Source organism: Pelobates fuscus, chromosome 2 (assembly GCF_036172605.1).
Source record: "Pelobates fuscus isolate aPelFus1 chromosome 2, aPelFus1.pri, whole genome shotgun sequence".
Lineage (NCBI taxonomy): Eukaryota > Metazoa > Chordata > Amphibia > Anura > Pelobatidae > Pelobates > Pelobates fuscus.
Window position 1 is genome coordinate 130428163 of NC_086318.1, and position 19282 is coordinate 130447444.

General features: G+C 39.1%; 1 protein-coding gene across 1 annotated transcript in view; it reads left to right on the plus strand.

The window, feature by feature from the left end:
- The first annotated feature begins 492 nt into the window (after window positions 1-492).
- Window positions 493-19282, plus strand: part of KCNMB2 (potassium calcium-activated channel subfamily M regulatory beta subunit 2) — a 547710-nt gene continuing 528920 nt past the window's right edge. Inside the window, exon 1 of the mRNA XM_063441048.1 lies at window positions 493-534. The gene's annotated coding sequence lies outside the window, so the exon portion shown is untranslated. The remainder of the gene's footprint in view (window positions 535-19282) is intronic.

Consider the following 19282-nt stretch of genomic DNA (forward strand, 5'->3'; position numbering starts at 1 on the left):
CTGCTAGGAATTGAAAGTAAATTTAAAAATGTTAGGCTAAAGTAGCCAAATTAGACAAATTCTCCAAGCTAATTATATTTTTAATTTGGTTATTTTGTGTGTGTGTGTGTGTGTGTATAAAAATAAGTAATGTATTTATTTGTGTGTAAGTGTATATATATATATACGCATACATACATACAAGCAGTATGAGATTGTGAGATTGATTAATCAATGCCAGCTAACACATCTTTTAAACCACAGTCATGGTGACTCAAATATGCTCTAGCTAACTATTTCCCAGCCAGGCTGTTTGAAGTGGGCTTGGCATTTTCTTCTCCTTGGGAACTATTCCAGACATTTTGAACAGGGAGCGTGTCAAAGTCAAAGTGTTCGAACTAGGGCTTGATACACTACCTGACCCCAAATAAAGGATTGTAAGATGCAATGAGGAGCTGTTTTTTTTTTTTTTTTTCCTGATGGCAGTTTGGAGGAATCAGTATCGATAGAAAACATTGGGCTGTGCATGTGAAGAGGATGTGACAGCCAACGAAGGTAAGAATTGCTTGCAAACACGGTGTAATAATCTGTTGCTTTATAGTGCTTAGTGCTCTCCATTTGTGCACACTGATTGCTAAAAGGAGGAGAGCAGGTGCAGGAAAACTGCTAAGCAATACTGAAACAAAGAAAGATGTCTGCTCCCAGACCCAATAAAATACTATCACTGATGTGTCGATAATGTGCTATGTTTGTGACAGAAATACCTGAAGGATTAACTGTTTATCGTCTGCTGGGGTCTGCTATTTTTCTCTTTTCAGTGGATCAGGATGTAAACAGATCACACAGAAATCAAGTAGCTGTTATCTTCTGTCAGCTGGGTTGCTGGCACTCTCCTGGGTGAAAAGCTGGGTTGTGTGTTGTGGATGGAGGGGGGGATCCTGAATAGGCAGATGCCCAATCTGAAACCTGTAGATAAGGAATCTGCTGCTGGCTTGAAGCATGCATACTGTAAGTGTGGTTATTACTGGTCTGAGGGACAAGGCTTTGAAAATCTTCACTGTGATGAATTTTCAATAGGTTAAGATCTTTAAAAATAATGTCTCTTGGAAAAGCCATTGTCAGATTTTCATCCATTTTGAATAATGAAATCCTGAACTGTACTCAGAATGTTTAAATTTATTTAGCTTTTATGTATTGCTAACAGCGAACTGTCTGAGAATATGCTGTGTTAGTAGAGCTGCAAGGGGTGGGTGTGTATTTACTAATGACCAGTTGAGAGTAATACTTCTACTTGGCGTTGTTTTCCTGTTTAGATATACAGGAACATAACACAAACTGTCATGCAAGAATGTTAAATAGTCACATTGTAAACAAGTACCTATTGAGATCAGTATGAGTAATTCAATCTCCCTTTGTCCTGCTTTCAATTCAGTTTTGCTAAAGGCAAATGATTGGAATAGAATAGTCAAAATGAAAGCTAATTAAAATATCATATGTTTTGTCATAGTTGTATACGTTATGTATTAGCTGATTTTTTTTGCATTGTGTTTTTTTTCTAATGAAAAAGCTCACTAAATGATTCATTACATTAATAGCATAAAACGTTAGAACAGTAACTTCACAACATGATTTAAAGCTAGGGTGTTATTGTACAACTCACGAAGATCCATTAAATAAGCATTTTGCTGGGATCTGTAGGTGTAAACAATAACTATTAGAGTGTTTGACACAGTGAGTTATTTACAAAGTCACCTATTTATAGCTGTACCGCTCTTAATTCATTCTATTTTCACTTGTAGGACTTTTTCATTCAGAAATGTTTGAGTATTTATAAGAATTTTAATATATAAGGAGAAATTCAATCACTTGGCCCGATATATATATATATCCTTGCATTGTATTCAGTGAAATGTAAAAACACACTCTCAGCCAATCAGTGGCTTACAGGTTGGATGTAATTGACATCATAATGTGACCCTGGGAGCAGTCTCTTGGCACCAAGAAGAGCTCCACTTTATCTGAATCCATTCCTTATTAGTTTGGCCATACATTGGTTGAAGGCACCAGGACACTCTAGACAACATAAGACAGAGAGTTTATGGTGCTGAGAGTGTCCGCTTAAGTGTTTTATGTACATTATACTTCACAAGCAATGTTCCCTCTAATCTTTCTTACTTGGTGTGCGCAGACATTTTCTCTTGTGCAAATTTTTTCCCTGATTCAAAACTTTGAACACCATGAATGTTTGTGTGAACGTAAATCTGGAATAGTTTCTTGTTAAATTTGGTACAGCGCAGGCAGTCTCTCATGGTTTCTAACACTACATTGCAGTATTACTACGTGATAATGTAGTATTAGTAGTTACACCGTAGTATTACTGTAATATCAGCTATTCAGACAGACAAGCCTCTCTGGTAATGCACATTTTGGTCTGTCAGACAGTCCAAAGAAAGCAATAGGGGGCAACTGCGCAGACAAAGGCACACACAATTAAAATGTTTCAAAGGAAATTTTCCAACTTTTTGACTATATACTTTGCCATGAAGTTTCAGTCTCACCACAGTAAATAGCACTTTAATTCATAAAGCAAATTGTTCTTTAATTTAGCCAAAAGATAATATTGGTTGTTTGTTGATTGTATTTAAACAAACATCGTACTTCCCCAACTTGGGCAGAAACAGTGGATGCAGTCCAATAAATTGTACTATATACATATTAAATGCTTCTTACACATAAATAAAATTCAGCTGACACAATTATAGCAAACATTATATGTAGAGAAGAGAGATGTCATGTCACCCATAACATCTGCAAAAGGTGCTCTTTGCCAAATAGATTATGGGATATACAGTAAAACTTCTTAAACACACTGACAGACACACTCACTTACAGACACACTCTCTGACAAACTCACTGACAGATACTGACACACACTCTCAACACACACACACACACACTTATAGACACAGACAGTGACAGACACACTCACTGGCAGACACACTCACTGACAGACACCCTTACTGACAGACACACACATTCAAAAATAAAGGATACCGCACTCTCACAGTGAAAACCAGGTGCATTAAAGACCAGGTTGTCAAAACCCAATTAAGTAGATATTAGTAGTCATACTCACTGACAGACACACACTGACTTCACTGACAGACACACTGACTTGCAGACACACAGACACACTGACACACTGAGATACACACACACACACACACACACTGACAGATACTCTCACACATTTACACATTCTTGCACAGGGATCTTCTCTCTGGGGTCCAGTGGGGAATTAATCCATCAGTTTATCCCTGCACTGTTGTGTGCCCGCTGTAGTATTTTTTTTTAACTCTGCTCACTGTCACCTGATTGTGGATCTACACCAGTCTAAATGCATGCATAGGGCATGTCAACCTGGAAATCTATGTGGTAATGATTTTATGTTATATGCTGTAAATTTCTATATATCAAGTTAAGTGCAATAAAATTATCATTTTTTTAAAGATTCACAACATACTGCACCATCTGCTTTATTCTTTTATTTTTAATATTTGGGAGTGTCAGAACAACATGTAATCATTTGAAATTATTTTATACTTGGAGCAATTCAATAGTAGATTATCTTAGCATTAGTGTCTGATAATCTGAATTTTAACACAGACAGGGGGCGAATATTTTGTATTACTTTATTTACTCAACCTCCAACATCAGCAAAGTGATGTAATGTAAAGAACAACCAATAAAACAAAAAGAACACACATATAACCACACATCCTTTTGACTACCTTCTCGTTCTTTGAGGTTTAATGACATGATATACCAATACTATAACATGAAGCAAAGAACTGATGCTGAAATGCAGAACATCATAGAATGCTGCAAACGTGCAGCTAGATAAGAACAGCAAACACAAGGAAGTCCATGCGAAAGAGCCCTCTAAAACATTGGCTTTACACTAAAAGAAAAGAGAAAAAAATCAAGTGTAATAACAATACACATTCAATGTAGAATAGCCATGCAAATACATTCTAACATAATATCAATATATAGTATATAGATAATATTTGTTATAAACATATGCTAACTAGAATAATAAATTAAACACCTCAAAACAGACAACAGATTGACTGCAGCATAAACAAATGAAAAAACACATCAGCAATACAATGTGAGATATCATGAAGCACATTAAAACAATTGATGGAAAAATAAAGTGAGAAGGTAAATAAATACATGAATAATCACCAAACTGCAACAGGATAAACAAGGCCACAGACTGAGAACAGAGACTGGGGGTGGGGGAGGGATTATTCGCATCCTGTCTTTATTAACATTATGATTATCGGAAACTACATATTTTGCAATTTTAATGCAGAGAGAGCAAAGATAGAGTGGGATAACTAGAGAAATGTAAAAAGTACAGAACATGGACTCTGTAGTCCAGTCCGTGGACCGTAAGATATCCATCAGAGAGGCTATCACCACAAAAACACTGGAAGCCACAGCTCCACATTACGAATGCACACAGAAAAAAAGGGAGATACCCACTAAATAAAAAAATCCACTGAATCGACATAGAGAGAGTGACAGAAAAGACTGGAAGAAGAGGAGGAGCATAGGAAATGAGAAGTTGTCTCACTAAAACATACATTGTCAAATTGACAAATACTGTGAAAGGCACGTAGCAACACATAAAATAGGTTAGACTTGAAAAAATGAATGAAAAATTGAATCTGAATTAACTTTGGTCCTTGTGGAAATAGAAAAAGAGACTCCCTCCAGGGTAAAAGATAAAGCACCAGCATCTAATGCGTGAATGTCACACACTAGATGGCACAGTATTAGACTTAAGAGCAGGGTGAACTTGGCAAAAAGTTGTCGTAACAACAAAACCTTTTTGGAAGGCATGTTCTTGAGAAAATTAAAGATAACTGAAATGTCCCTAAAATTAGATTATTTGGGTTTTGGTAATCTAGAGAGCCAGAGCTCTGAAGCAAGTGTCATACTAAAGTATCTCTACCAATGGGAACGCCATGTATGGGAGCATAGACTGCAGAAAGGCCAATTTATATAGGTCAATTGTGAACTACTCCATACCCTCCATAAAAAAGGAGAAGATAGGAAATTCAGAATGGCATCTAAAGGGACAGAAAAGTTATCAAAATTCCATGCCAGACACTGGCTACACCAATGTTTCCAGACAGAAACATAATTATGTCTAGTTCACGGTACCCAAGAGACCCACAAAAGTTCTCGAGCGATCTACATTCATTGCAAGACATTACACGATCCATTTAAATTGACCACTAAGGGTAGACTGTCCTGAAGTATCCTCGTCATTGCTGACTCTCCAGTATCAAGAGAACCAGTTGGCCATCAAGTTGGTCACTCTGGGTAGGTACTCAGCCTATTGGCGAATGTTCCTCTGGAGACAAAACTGGCACAGATCTTTTGTGATCTCTTTGATGATACAGGATTGAGAAGTCCCAGTCTCTCTTGAGGATACGGGAACGAGAACCTCACAGTAAAGCTTTGAAACCATTCCAAACCTCCATGTAATGTAGTCAGCAGTGTAGCTCCGTCTGAACATTGTATAACAACTTGATGACCTGGTCTTACTTGATGATCTGGTCATAAGAAGGAGGCTTTTAGATACTACATCACCCTGTAATGTATTGGCCCTGGGAAGATGGCCTGAATGTAACATGACAACAAGCCCTCCCTCCCAGGGCCCTATTTAGCCTTGTACTGCAGAGAACTCAAGATGGAATTCCCCCCCCCCCAAGTAAGTAGCTAATTTAGCAGACATTTGGCAGTTAGAGTAGGACCTGCCAAAGATGGGGTACATTGACGTTGTGGCAGGCTTATGCAATGTATGATCATATAATGTTACTAAACCCCCATTATGTTTTGCCTAGATTAAGTGTTTTTTAAAAAAAACTAACAAAATATGTCAGCACCTAAGTTGCTGTTTAGTAGATAGGGCAGTGCGCTGGATTTTCATTTTTATTTTAATTGATGATCTGGTCATAAGAAGAGGCTTTTAGATGTTGTATCACCCTGTAATGTAATGGCCATGTGAAGATGGCCTGAATGTAACATGACAACAAGCCCACAATCCATGCCAACACTATGCAAATCCCTAAGGTAAGCCTTAGGGAGGCAGAACAAACATTATTTAACTTTTTGTTTAATTAAAAAAAATACATATTTTTGTAACCTTCCCCCTCAGCTCTTTTTTAAATCACTACATCCCCTAACCCCCCACTTCAGCCCTTAAGCCCCCACTACAGGTCCTAACACTCCACAATTGCCCATAACCACACACTACAGGTCCTCACCTCCCACTATTGCCTCTAACCACCCACTACAGGTCCTAACCAACCCACTATTGTCCCTACCCATCCCACTTCAGGTCCTAACTCCCCTCCCCCCTCACACTACAGGTCCTAACCACCCTACTATTGCCCATAACCACACACTGCAGGTCCTAATGTCCCACTATTGCCCCTAACTACACACTACAGGTCCTAACCAACCCACTATTGCCCCTAACCATCCACTACAGGTCCTAACCCCCCACTACAGATCCCAACCACACACTATTACCCCTAATCATCCACTACAGGTCATAGCACACCCACTATTGCCCATAAACACTTACTACATGTTCTAACCTCCCTTTACAGCTCATAACCCCCACACTACAGATTCTAATCCCCCACTACACCCTCTAACACTACAGGTTCTAACCCCCCACTACAGGTCCTGATTACACCCCCACTACTGCCCCTCACCAGCTGCTATAGGTGCTGATCCCCCCCACTAGTGCTCCTGAACCCTTCCCATCTTGTAAATGGAAATTCCTCTACTTCCCACATGTACTTCTCATACATAACACATTCGCCACACACAACACCATACCCAAACATATCACTCACAGCTACTCTAACAGCTACTAATATAACTCACATTAGTAGGCTGCTACATTAATCCCAGTAGGCTAGGACATGCACCAGAAGGGTGCATCATCTGTGTGCTCCCTGTCCCATGTGCAGCAGCAAACTACGGGACCCTAGGAATGAAGATTTTGATACAAATCAAATAAGTGAGTGTGTGAATGTGGCTGTATGTGTGCATGAATGTGTGTATATGAATGTGAAGTATTGTGGACTAATGTAAATATTGTAAAAAAGAATGCTGCATATATGATGTCATTACATAGGCAGTTAATATGGATAGGACATTATGATGCTACAACATGGGGGTGGTTGGCAAATAATATTTTTGGCTAGAGTGACAAAAATCCTTACACCAGCCCTGACTACAATTTATCCCCTCTCAATCGTTATCTTTATAAACACACTATGTAATATAACTCTAACATCAACCCTTTAAACAACCCTTTACCCATACCATTTCTATCTATCTTTAATCATGCATGCATTTACACAGCTGCAAACAGACACACAGACTCAAGCACAAACCATTACAAGCAGAGTGTCACGTCTAAACATTTGTTATGAAGGAACACAACTGCAGATTTCGTATAGTTTGAATATTTATTATAAAAAGTAAAAGGTAATGACTTTAATTCCAATTTACAGGTACTGTTGTTTTAAGTAATAAATGATAACTGAAGTCCACAATTACAGGCACTGTAGCTTTAAGTAGTAAATGATAACTGAAGTCCACAATTACAGGCACTGTAGCTTTAAGTAGTAAATGATAACTGAAGTCCACAATTACAGGCACTGTAGCTTTAAGTAGTAAATGATAACTGAAGTCCACAATTACAGGCACTGTAGCTTTAAGTAGTAAATGATAACTGAAGTCCACAATTACAGGCACTGTAGCTTTAAGTAGTAAATGATAACTGAAGTCCACAATTACAGGCACTGTAGCTTTAAGTAGTAAATGATAACTGAAGTCCACAATTACAGGCACTGTAGCTTTAAGTAGTAAATGAAAACTGAAGTCCACAATTACAGGCACTGTAGCTTTAAGGAGTAAACGATAGTAAATTGCAGACACTGAATCAATAAAGAGTCTCTTAGTAGAATCAACGGTTTAGGTGATAAGCAGTCACAATAGCTGTTCCATAGACTTTAACCGAAGCAAGACAGATGCAGCTAACTGAGATAAAGTATGAGTTGAAGTTAGCTGTAACGGTTTTGTATTATCGAAGGATTTTGGAGACAGGAAATAACAGCTTGAGATGCAATGCTTATCACAGAGATTTTACTTAGCTTCCGGCACATAGAACACTGGTTCCCGAGATCTCCTCAGAGGCGTTTATCCTGGATGGAGAGTGTTAAGCTTTTAGTTGTGGATGAGGAGAGGTGAAGGGAACTTGCAGTCTTTCAGTCCGGTCTGGTAACAGAGGTTTTCACAACGAAGTTGTAGCCGGTTCGTGAGTACGGAACGTAGTTCAATAATCCAGCCTTGATCAGCTGGTGCAGTCAGATTAAATAGGCAGACCGTGTCATACAGGGGTGTGGCTAGGCTCCGTGGAACCAGGAAGTAAGAGGATACCATAGTTAAGGCATTACACAGAGAATACATATGCACATGCACACATTTATACATATGCAGTTGTCAAATATGAATATGTGTTTTAGATGTTTTTGGTCAAAACACAAAACATAAATAAGGAGAGTGGCATAAAAAAACTAACCAAATACCTGTATAAGCAAAAAGCTATGCTTATTACAAAAAAAAAAAAAAAACTATAGCAAGAAAAATAAAAATTATCTAGTACCACAGAAAATTGGTTGGTAAGACAAAAAGTGCATATGCAATTAGATAACACATAAAAATCAAATAATAATTAAGTGCATTACATATAAAAAAAACAACCATAATAAAACAAAGCAAAATGCATATTTAGGGCATATTCATAATGTAAAAACCAACAAAAAGAAAAAAAAAAAAACACAAGATATACTGAAAATGAGAGAAATCTCAATGTAGCCTTCCTAGTAAAATATTTTGTAAATAAATAAATTCAGATATCCATAGATATCTCTAGTGAAAAAAAGGAGAGAAGGAGGATGAATGACAAAAATAAAAGAACAATAAATCCTAAAATAAAACAAAAATAGACACTAAATGGGATCCAAATTATCCACAGTGTACATATAAATCAGCTGTATTAGTATAGTGCGTTGCTGCAGATGCTCCTTAGCAGAGCCACTGGAGTCAGCATAGAGCAAGCTCGAAGGAGGCTTTATAACAAGCAGGATGGCAGCAGCCAAGATGAATACAGTCAGTTAGCCCAGAGTCCAGTAAAGTGCTGCATTATTAGTACATATATCAAGGAGTATGAAGGATCTGCTGCTGTTAGTATACCATGCAGTGAGTGAACAAAATAAGTAGCAAGTAATGATCTTACCACATGCTTAATCCATACAAATAGTGAAGCTCCAACAGTGGTTAGCTGAGCAGCAGGCTACATTTTTTATGATATCTATTTATTTTTGAGAGATTTCTGTATTCTTTGTCCCTTGCTTGTTGGCATGTTACTATTCTTTGTTTAGATGTTCTTACGCCTGCAATGTCCAGTTAATAAATTAATTATACTTTATCTGCCTTATTTTGGAGTTGGAGAGCAGGGGACACTTTAGACTGTTGTGCCTACAGGCACCTGACATGTAAATACAGCCCTGGCCATAGAGTCAAACTTCATGGTCTTATATTAGTATGAGTAGAGGGGTGCCGTGAGCATCCCTCTGTCTATCAGCAAGCCTAAAAGCATTTGTCTCCTGGTCAGCAAGCACCGTTAGGGTGGTCAGAAGAGCATCATAAGGCAGCACTTCCCGATCGATGTGCACAGCATGCAAAGAAAAGTCAGAGGAGAAGTCGATACAGTAAGTACTGCAACAGCATTATACAGATGCTTGGCATAACTCTACTTACTGTATCTGGGTATAATGCACACACAGATATAGTGTAATCATACTATTTGCATTTTATAAATGTGCATTTTCATAATGTTATAAGAATCCTTCCAATAGATATAAGCAGGGTATCTATTTATTGTTAGTATTATTTTTTTTTATTGTGGATCTTAAATGTGTAACAAAAATATATTTTCTGTTTCTATTCTAAGATTTCAGTGTAAAGCATAAAGCATAATGAAGGGTACTATTTGAGCTCTAAAACCTTCTTTTTATTTTTCTAGGTTTTCTACATACGGTTAATGAAATAAACATTAAAATTGTGTTGAGGTACATATTTTTAGGTAATCCATAACAGCAATCTATACAACAATTGCAGTAACATACTCCATTTATGTTTAGCTATGCAATAAATGTTACATTATTTTTTTAAATTTATCAACTAGGGTTTGAAATAACAATAATAATAATAATAATAATAATAATAATAGTTATAACAGATTTTACCATATTGGTGTGCCTTCCTGATTATTTAATTGTCCCCTTTGTGGTACTCTAATGGAATATTGTACTTTTTATTCCAATAAGAATTTATATATTACAATAAAACCCTCTTTGGTTTCCTAAAACCTCTATATTTATATGCTTTTAGATGCATTGTCAACATTTAAAGCAATTTAGCTTTGTTGGACACGTGTTCAATAAAGGCCCAAAAATCGAAATCTGATTTTGCTTCTTTGTTTTTTTAATTACAGTTGTATTATAAGTTGCCTTTTCAGTTGAATTTGGGGAAATCACTTGAAGCCTTTGTTATGCTGAGCTATTTCAATTGCTTTTGTTTGATTTGTTCATTGCAAACACCGAAAAGTCTGTAAATGTTGGCAGTAAACCTGATTGTCAATGTGGTTTAAATAATTCTGATTACAACTGTCGATTCTCTCTGTTTACTGTAATATATCAGATAAAATCAGATTACATTACATATAACACATGATAAATTAATATGATAATAGAGTTAATTCTGGAGTATTTGGAGCAGTGGCGAGATTAATGTAGAGAGGGCCTTGGTGCAATACATTTTTATGGGCAACCCTACTAGTGCAAGGGTGGCCAAAATATAAATCCCCACCCGTCATATAACACCAACAATGCTATTTGTGAAGAAATGACTAAGTTCTTTTGGTTATTTTATTTCCCTGTAACTACCGAACAGAGACCACCCCCCTGGCTTGTTAACTTCAATGCCTACCCCAATTGAACCCTCTCCCTGTGCCATCTTGTTTGTGCTAACTTGGTCGTCGAGTGTCTGGAACTAAAATCGGACACTCGACTTCCCGAACACCGGTCCCAAACGTACGAACACTGGATCTTCATTTCCTGAACAGCTAGGAGAGCGCTGTTTGGTACTTTGGTGCATACAAATGAGGGGAACAATCGCTGCTTGGAGCCAGGGGGAACCGTTCGTGGGATTATTCGTTTTTTGTAACTTTACGAACTAGACTGGCAAAACCCACCAAACCTGTGGAACTGTTTTGGAATTTGAAAACCCCTGACCTGGGGAGGGAAGTATATGTTTGTACTGGGAGTGTTTTACTATTTCTCTGTCTATAATTGGCTGTATAACTTGTGTTTCTTTGGGTGGTCCCCTTGCATGGGGACTTGCATAAAAGCCAGTGTGGTATCATTAAAATCTTAGTTCTGTTGTACCCTTCATCTAGACTTCGGCTGATGTTTGGGTATCTGTCTGCTTTACTAAGGGAATCTACTTGGGAAGCTGTTTTTCGTATGGGAATAGCTTATTCTATTTCGCTGAACGGAGAGTTATAATCACCGAATGGGTATTGGATATACCAGATTTCCTTAAACTATTCCTGCTGGGAATCTTAGCATATTTTTGTATGGATTATGTGTGTTTCTGCATGTATGGGTGTATATGTATGTACCACTGCCATGTAATGTTTGTGTTTGAATGCAGTGGTGTGTTTGTATGTAGCATTAGCTTTAAATGCAGATGTACTTTTGTGTGTAGCATTTGTGTTTGAACGTAGGGGAGTTTTTGTAAATACTTTTTGTGTTTGACTGCAGGGGTGTGTTTGTATGTAATGTTTGCATTTGATTGATCTGGTGTGTTTGCATGTAGTGTTGGTGTTTGATTGCTGGGATGTATGCACATATACCATACACTGCCAAATACATACATACTTACACAGATACACATACACATTTTGACACACAGATACACACACTGACACATACACACAGAGAAAAACAGATATACACAGATACATACGCACACATGTAGCTATACCCAGTGACACACAGATAAACACATATATACACTGACACATACACACACGCTGACAAACACAGTGATACACACTACCATATACTTACATACACACATACATGTAATCATTTTTATTGTTTTGCCACCCTCCTGTTAATGTACATTTTATGTGCAGGAGGGAGACTTCCTTGGGCCCTGCAGGTGTCTGAGGTGGAGTCTTTTCTCTGGAGCAACCTTTTCTTGGTTGTCTCTCCCTCCTGCACGTCTCCCTCTGTCTCCACGCAATAGCCTTCCAATGCTTTCCTACTGGAAAGCATTGAATTGTCTGACATCATCAATCATCAAGTTTGATGATCTTAGCCAAGAAGGTGGAGAGGGGGTGGGACCAGCTGCAAGGAGACCTGCATGGCACTGGAATAAAGATGAGTAAAATCACCTTTTACTTTGCTGATAGTGAAAGGGAATATACATTTGTATTTCTGTCACTATAGTGCTCTTTTAAGCATACTGAAATCTCTACGGAGAGAGAAATAGAGACACTGTGCGTATTAAGTGCTACTGGTATCCTGGTCCTGAGAGATTTCTAAGCATTTTAGCTTGTTGTGCTTCTTGAAGAAATTACTATACCATAAATATTCAAACTTAGTTATATATTCCAAAATCTACGCTTCACATACAGCTCCAACTTTAATACACTTATTGAGACTGTGGAATGAGCACAACTCCCTCCCCCCCCCCCCCCCCCAAAAAAAATGAGCTTCACTGTTACAAAAGCTTAAATTCAGGTTCTGATATAGATAAATATGCCTAGCTTGATTCAATATGTTTACTTGGCTAACTCTGCATGCCTAGGCAGTATACTTAATCTCAGGAACCAGTTAGGAATACCTGTCTGGTGATGTAAGGTGAAGCTATTACTCTATTATGAAAAGTGCCTGTTTTCCTCTTGCCTACGATGCTACAGCTATGTATATTCCTTTGCCTGTCATTCGCTGTTGTGGCATGACAAGCCTGTCTGTTATTGTATGCAATGCAAAATTTTTATATATATATATATATATACAGTGGAACCTCGGTTAACGAACGCCTCGGTTAACGGAAAATTCGGTTTACGAATGAAAATTCGTAAAAAAAATTGCCTCGGTTTATGAATTTTTTTCGCAATACGAAACAAGTGTCCCGGTTTATAGCTCCGCCCCCTGCATACTGAAGTGTGGGTAGCACGTGAGTGTGTAGTGTGGAGGTGTTGGAGAGGTTTTGGAGCCATTTGCAGCAAGTTGTTGAGCCTTTTGGAGCCATTTGCAGCAAGTTGTTGAGCCTTTTGGAGCCATTTGCAGCAAGTTGTGGAGCCTTTTGGAGCCATTTGCAGCAAGTTGTGGAGCCTTTTGGAGCCATTTGCAGCAAGTTGTGGAGCCTTTTGGAGCCATTTGCAGCAGGGTTTGGAGCCTTTTTGGTGCATCTAAAGAAGTGGAAAGGTAGGGAGCTGAGCTTGGTTGTTTGCATGCCTTTTACTGTGTGTTCTGCATTCTGGGGGTGATTTCCATGCCAGCTCATGTGCTGTGCATGCCTGTTACTGTGTGTTTTGCAATGTGGGGTTGTTTTCCATGCCATCTCATGTGCTGTGCATGCCTGTTACAACTGTACTGTACTGTGTGTTTTGCAATGTGGGGTTGTTTTCCATGCCATCTCATGTGCTGTGCATGCCTGTTACAGCTCATGTGCTGTGCATGGCTTTTACTGTGGTTTCCATGCCAGCTCATGTGCTGTGCATGCCTGTTACAGCTCATTTGCTGTGCATGCCTGTTACAGCTCATGTGCTGTGCATGCCTGTTACAGCTCATGTGCTGTGCATGCCTGTTACAGCTCATGTGCTGTGCATGCCTGTTACAGCTCATGTGCTGTGCATGCCTGTTACAGCTCATGTGCTGTGCATGGCTTTTACTGTGGTTTCCATGCCAGCTCATGTGCTGTGCATGCCTTTTACTGTGTGTTTCGCATTGTGGGGTTGTTTTCCATGCCAGCTCATATGGGTGTAAAGCATCTTTCATTTTTTTTTTTGCATACATAGGGACGGTGGTGTCATGGCACCCAAGAAAGCAGTGGAAGCTGGGAAGAGGAAGAAGGTGATGATTCTGCTTGAGGACAAGAAGGAAATCATCAGGAAGCATGAAGGAGGAATGCGATTGACCGACCTTGCCAAAGAGTATGGAAGGAGTGCATCCACAATCGGTACAATCCTAAAAATGAAAGAGAAGATTACTGGGAGAGATGCAGCCAAGGGAGTCACCAGGGTCTCCAAGCAACGCCCACCTGTTCTGGACGAGGTCGAGAAGTTGCTCCTGCTCTGGATTGAACAGAAGCAGCGTGCAGGGGACTCAGTGACCAAGGCGATCATCTGCGAAAAAGCCAAGGCCTTGCACGCTGACCTCCTCAAACAACAGCCAGGAACGTCAGCAGATGCAGAAGGCTTCAAGGCCAGCAGGGGGTGGTTCGAAAGGTTCAAGAACAGATCTGGCATCCACAGTGTGGTCAGGCATGGAGAGGCTGCAAGTTCTGATGTTGCTGCAGCTGAAGAATTTGCTACGGAGTTCCTGGAGGTCATAGTTTCAGAGGGCTACCTTCCTCAGCAGGTCTTCAACTGCGACGAGACTGGACTCTTCTGGAAGAGGATGCCAAAGCGTACCTTCATCACAGAAGAGGAGACCTCATTGCCTGGCCACAAGCCGATGAAGGACCGTCTTACCCTCCTGTTCTGCGCCAACGCCAGTGGGGACCTTAAGATCAAGCCTCTGCTTGTCTACCATTCAGAGAACCCACGGGCCTTCAAGAAACACAAGGTGAACAAGGAGCAGTTGAGCGTTTTGTGGCAGTCTAACGCAAAGGCTTGGGTCACACGCCTCTTGTTTGTGAAGTGGGTCAATGCGGTTTTTGGTCCTGCTGTGAAGAAGTACCTTCTGGACAATAACCTGCCACTCAAGGCCCTGCTGCTCATGGACAATGCTCCTGCCCATCCTCCAGGCCTCGAGGAAGACTTGCTGGAGGACTTTAATTTCATCAAGGTCATGTTCCTTCCGCCTAACACCACCCCACTACTCCAGCCAATGGACCAGCAGGTCATCTCCAATTTTAAAAAACTCTACACAAGGGAGCTTTTCCGGCGATGCTTTGAGATGACAGATCGCTCAAGCCTCACCCTCCATGAATTTTGGAGAGAGCATTTTGACATTGTGAGCTGTCTGCAGATTATCACCATTGCCTGGGCCAGGGTCAGCCAGACAAACCTAAATTCTGCTTGGCGCAACCTTTGGCCAGACTGTGTTGTAAAACCTGCCTCCAGTGCTTCTGTACCTGCACCAGAGTCAACAGTCTTGGAGGAAATTGTTTCCTTGGGGAGGACCATGGGCCTGGAGGTGACTGAGGAGGATGTCTACGAGCTGGTGGAGGAACACAACCGTGACCTAACCACCGAGGAGCGGGTGGAATTGCAGAAGGAGTCGATGGAGGAGCAGATCGCATTTGAGGAGGAGGAGGAAATGAGTGAGGAACAGCTCTCTTCCACGGAACTCAAGGAGGCATGCCAAATGTGGGTAAACCTACAGACTTTTGTACAGCAGCACCACCCAGATAAGGCTCTAGCCCACAGACTTGTGAGCAGTTTTGACACAGACATCATGTCCCCTTTCCGAGGGATGCTTAAAAGGCGCCAGAGGCAGCAGACAATGGAAAGGTTCCTACAAAAACAGCCTAGACATGAAGAAGAACCGGCTTGTGTTAGTGCTGCCCAATTGCCCTCGTCCTCCTCATCTTCCAAACAGTGTTGAAATTGTTTTGCTATTTTCCATGTTTTCCCTGTTGACGTGTGATTTATGTACAGTTAAAGTGTACTGTACCATGTTATCAAAACTTTGCCATGTTTTAAAAGTTGATGTGTGATGTTTTAAAACATAAAGTTGGATGTTTGAAATGTTATTTCTTGATTAACCATGTCCCTGTACAGTATTTATGCCTTTAAAGTGCACTTTATAAAGAGTTTTGAACAGATAAAATACTTTATTTGACTTTTTTCTCACCTCCGGAACGTATTAATTGGTTTTCAATGCATTCCTATGGGAAACCGTGTTTCGGTTTACGAATTTTTCGCAATACGAAACGTCCCGGAGAACGAATTAAATTCGTAAACCGAGGTCCCACTGTATATATATATATATATATATATATATATATATATATATATATAAATATAAAGAAATATTAAAAATGCAAAGGAGGGAAAAGCACTTGTATTGATCATTATTTTCAACACTAAAGATAATGGACTAAATGTGGATTGGGGCTTCTCGACACACCGCGGACGTTTGACATCAGTACTTTGCCCCTCATTGAGCTGGTATATTTTCTACACTACAGATATAATATTATTGTATGGCTAGATATACAACACATAGGCTTGTCTACTAGTTTTCTTTTGTATATAATAAAATAGTGCAAATAATTTAGAAATTCATATTCAAGATTTAGCAAATGGCATCACAGTCCAGTTCAGACAAGGCAAACCCAGGGGAAACATTGCAAAGAAGATATGAGATGAGAAATAGTAACATTGTTGCACAGTATAAAGCTTCTAATAATGATTGATAAAACAAAAGATTAAAGTTGCATTATAAACAGGTGTGAATTTCTACAATTAATTCATTTTATTTTTCACACCACACAAATATATATTAATTAAATACAGGGTATAAGTAAATACAATATTAAAAAGGAAGTGATGGTTATGTTTCAAAATTAATTTCCTATTGCTGTATGAATTAAAGGGACACTATAGTCACCAGAACAACTACAGCTTATTGCATTTGTTCTGGTGAGTAGAATCATTCCCTTCAGGCTTTTTGCTGTAAACACTGTCTTTTTACACTGTACATTACAGCCTAGTGAAAGCTCGACTGGCCACTTCTCAGATGGCTGCTAGAGGTGCTACCTGGGGCAGTGCTGCACAGTGAACAGCACTGCCATTCAGTATCTCCACCCTCTGCATGCAGACACTGAACCTACCTCATAGAGATACATTGAATCAATTAATCTCTATGAGGAGATGCTGATTGGCCAGGGATGTGTTTGGCTTGTGCTGGTTCTGCCCCTGATCTGCCACCTTGACAGTCTCAGCCAATCCTATGGGGAAGCATTATAATTGACTCAGACCATGTAAACATAGAAACATAGAATGTGACGGCAGATAAGAACCATTTGGCCCATCTAGTCTGCCCACTTTTTTTAAATACTTTTAATTAGTCCCTGGTATAATATTAAAGGGACACTATAGTCACCAGAACAACTACAGCTTATTGAATTTGTTCTGGTGAGTAGAATCATTACCCTCAGGCTTTTTGCTGTAATCACTGTGTTTTAGAGAAAATGCAGTGTTTACATTACAGCCCAGTGATAACTTCACTGGCCACTCCTCAGATGGCTGTTAGAGATCCTTCCTGGGTCATGGCTGCCTAGTTTTCTAAAAATCTAAATACTGTTATTTTAGATTTAAGATTTAGAGTTATGATTATTGGTGTTGTTGAGGTACAGAGAGGGACGGGTGATTGGCAAGTGAAAACACACAATGCTATTTGAATTGCTGGCGAATCCAAAAAAGGGTAGTTCCACCTAAAAAAGTGAAAGTGCCATCCAAAGAAGGAGCATGTTATCCTGGCGTGAATGCTGAAAAATCATGTCAGAGTGACAGTCACTAGAGGCATTTAAACCCTGCATAATATTACAGTTCCTGCAAAATTGCAGTGTTTTCAGTCGCAGTGTTAAAACAATAATGAAACCTTCACAATGTAGATATACTTCCCTGGATATAAGAGTAGTAATAGTAACGTCCCAAATGGGAGGATTAGCACAAAACTAAAATTGTGCCTCATGCTGTCTATTTAGTGTAATAAAGGAGAGTGGGATGCTCTATACTTTATTTATGGTTTACCATATTTAATGGGAAACCTTCTGCCTTCCCTGTATATATTATGGACCTTACTTTCGATTACTTAAATGACAGGCTTTAATTTCTTATTAATGTACTGATTTTTAACAGCAGTCATGTTTCTAGTACTGGCTATTTTGTATCTTTGTTCCAAGAGACAAAGTAACACGTTTCTGTAATATTGACTCCCATCCCTTTAACTGTTGTATTGAACATTGAACACTAGTTACTGCATTAGCAGTTACAGCTATATATGAATGATAGGTATTGGCCCATTTAAATAAATCCTTTGAATATCTATCATAATATTTGTAAATGTTATGTGGTAGTGTGACCGAATATGTGTTTTGATTCTACAGAATGTTAGCTGTGTGCTAATCCTCCCATTTTTGAGGTTACTATTACTAATCTTATATATAGTGTATATCTACATTGTAAAAGTTTATGTTCTATGTACCAGACAGCACATCCCAGTTCATGGGAGAGTGCTCATCTATATTTTTTTTGTTTATAATCAGACCAATTCATTGACAATGCCCAGAGTATCCCTTTAATGTCCCTTCCTCTAAATAGATCTAGCACATAGATTATTACATGGTATGATTATAGAATTACACCATCCAAAAAAAAACATGACTTCATGTTATACTAGAAATGTACTAACACAACCAGCAGACATCGTAGTGGTACATTTTCCATAGCAGCAGTAATAACATCATCTTGTAAAGTCTCCTGGAAATCCTAAAGGGCATCACACACATGAAATACAATTTGTGGATGCACAAGGCATGAAATACTCTAGATATAGTTTCCCAGAATATTGATTATATTGTTGGAACTTTATTGCAGAGTTTTAATCAGTTGCAAACAATAACTGGATTTCAACAGCGAAAGAGCCATTGCTACATTTTTACAAGTCCCCAGGCTGCAAATCTTAAGAGAATAGAATGTCTCACAATGCTAACACAATCTATAGCCTTTTACCATGTACTCTGACATCAGGAATAGTACAAACACGAATGAAGAATCTGTAATCAAAAATACTGATGTTGATCCCATAAAAGTCTCTGCCTCATGTAGTTTCCAAAATGAACATGACACCTTGACAAAAGATTGCTCAGCAGGAAGCCTTAATACAAG